The sequence below is a fragment of the Medicago sativa genome, chromosome 6 (assembly GCF_051527215.1).
Source record: "Medicago sativa cultivar Bolivia chromosome 6, Bolivia_mono, whole genome shotgun sequence".
NCBI lineage: Eukaryota > Viridiplantae > Streptophyta > Magnoliopsida > Fabales > Fabaceae > Medicago > Medicago sativa.
Window position 1 is genome coordinate 16483133 of NC_140754.1, and position 3117 is coordinate 16486249.

Genomic DNA, 3117 nt, shown 5'->3' on the forward strand with positions numbered 1-3117 from the left:
GTGTTGGCGGTCGGTTCATATACCATGACTGAAAAGGTGGGTTTGATTTTGTTCAGATCCATCTCTGGTTTGATTATCATGCTTACAGTGCTGTATTGCTCTTGCTCCTCCAAGTTCATGGTTGTGTTTCGTAACAGGTCTTTTGGGCTAGAAATGGTTATGTACCTGTTGTCCGTTGTTGCTGCGAATGGTGGGTGCGGGTGTTACCGTGTTGGCGGTGCTCGTGGTACTCAGACTCGTTGATTGACCATCCCTCGATCTGGCTTTCAATTGGTTTTGAGTTGCTTGCTTTTTGTCGCAGCATAGCGGGTTGTAGGTGTGGGCTTCTGTATCTGTGTTGGCAGTCGAATCTCTCACCTTCAAGAAGTTTGAAACTGTATAACTTAGGGGAGGTTTCAAAATCCTCATCAATATTTGATGTTGGACTGATTGGTTCGATTCACCGGTGTTGTTTTTATTTTTTGTATCATCCATTTGGGTTGGCCTACACTTTGTGTGGATTGACTGGGTCAGGTTTATGTCCCCCCAGTTCTTTTTTGTTTTTATTTTTTCCTTTTTTTAATAATATATATGAGCACCTGACATAGATTGGAACCAGCAAGATATTCTAACTTTGTTAGACCGTCTTCTATTCCTTTTTTATGTAGATGGACTCTTGCCTTATCAAAAAAAAAATTCAATCAAATTCTATTAATTTGCATTTATCAAAATACCTCAATTTCTTATTTCAATCATAACCAATTAAACTTGATCATAAACTTAGTTCATATTCGACCACGAGTGAGTTATGACACATAATATATATAAAAAAATACAAAAAAAAGTTAAACTAAATAACTTTCTTTTTTCGTCAATAAATTAAATAATTTTCTACTTAATAAAAAAAACCCAACATCATCGAGTTATTTAATAATTTAAATTTATTCATATTTAATTTATATTTTGTTAAAAAAAATCTATGTTTTTTGGAGTGATTTCTACAATATTTAACGTATTTCTGCACAATTTTATTAAAAAATACAAAAGTTTACATATGGACTAAAATTAGTGATTGAGAATTTTATAAGGACTAAAAGTTGAAGGAAAATTTTAGAGGGATTAAAAAAAAGAGTTGATATATTTATAAGGACCAAATATAAATTCTACATATGAGTTTACTTTAAAAGAGGGACTAAAAGTGAAGATAATAAACTTTAAAAGAATAAAAAGTTGAAGAATTTTTTTAAAGGGATTAAAACGAAAAGTTGACATATTTAACAAAAAAAATAGAATAATAATTAGATGAGCGATTCTTTAAAAAAAAGGTTAAATGCGTTTTTAGTCCTTACAAAATCACGAGTTTTTTGTAATAGTAATTTTAGTCCCCAAAATATTGAAGTTTGTAAAAATAGTCTCAATTTTGAAAACCTTTTACAAAAAATAGATATTTTTAGTCCTCCAAAATAGTTCCTAAAAATACAAATAGAGACCAAAAGTGAATAATTTTTTTATAACAACTTTGAAACCTGCTTTTACGGTCGTGCGCAGGTTTGCTAGGTTATCCGTGATGAGTGAATTGTTGTTAGGATATATTAGGGATTGTCCACTTGGTCTATTATATCATGATGTATTCTCGTTCGTGTTGTACCCAGGTCAGGTTTAATGCCCCCAATATCTGTATCTTTTGCTTAAAGAAAAGTAATAAATTAAGTGATGAACACGTAACATGATCGACCACTATTTAGAAAATCCGACCAATCATTTATAAAATAGACTAAGTGGACCAACCTTAATATGATAAAATATCTTTTAACAAACGGATACTTTAAGTGTGTCGTACAAAGTCACTATTGTTTTTTTTTTTGAAAGAAAAGTCACTATTGTCTTATGCGTATGAAAAAAATCTGGTTGAAAGAGGACAACCCAATTTGTGTGCTCCACTGATTCTTCGACGAAGATTAGTATTTATTTTTTGGTACAAAATTAGTCATTGTTAATCAACGGTAAAAACTTTGTATCAATATCATGATAAAAAAATGATTTACTATGTATAATATAGGCCCCGTTTGTTACAGATGAAAATAAAAGTGATTTTGACATAAAATAATTTAGAGATTATGAGCCCGTTTGTTATAGCCTTTTTAAGAAAAAAATCACTTTTTTTAAACAAATAATCACTTTTAAGAGTTTTGCATCCGTTTGTTACAGATTTTTAAAAAAAATCAAAATCTAAAAACAGCTTCAAATGAGAAGCTGTTAAGAGCAGCTTCTCAAAAAATAGATTTTTTTTAGAGGAGAGCGAAAATACGATTTAAAAGATTGAACTAATTTTGTAACAAAAAATCCCTTTTATATAGTTGTATCCAAACAAACTAGATTATTTGTTTAATAAAAGTGATTTTTATTACGGTAAACAAACACAAAATAGATTCTGATTTTTAACAAAATCTCTAAATTATTTTATGTCAAAATCAATTTTATTTTAATCCGTAACATTTTTTTTATAACTAAAAATAATAAACATAACAAATAAGAAAATAAAATAAAAGGGATATTATTTGTTGCTTCATGTCGTGGACACATCCCTTATCCGTTACCTTATTCTTAAAGCTTATTAGGTTAGGCAACACCTAAACCTAAAAATTTCCCTCTAATTGTGCTGCATTAAATTCTAAGGATGTTAACCCTAAGAAAAGTTCCCCTAAAAGATGTTGGTAAATAAAAATATGCTAATTTTATTGGTAAATATTAAAAATATTTTACTAATGTTTTTCCCCGTTGATAAAAAAAAAAACTAAGAAATAAAAGAAGAATATCAGTTCTTGGTAAATTATTTTTTTTTGTATTTTTTAGATCTTTGTATAATTTTTAGATATATTTTTGTCTTTTTAATTAAGGTTTTTTCTAACCTATTCTGGTACTGTTCTTACATTTTTCCATTGTTTATGCTAGTAAAAAAAAATTGTTAGTAAATAAGATTATGATTTTTTTTTTGGTAAATTAAAAGAAGATTTTTTTGGTAATTTGTTAACGCCATACACTTGCTTGCTCTTCTTTTTACCCTTCTGCGAAAGTGTTAAAAATTCACTATCTTTTAGCGTGCGTTATTTTATTTTTATTTATAATACTGCAAATTTC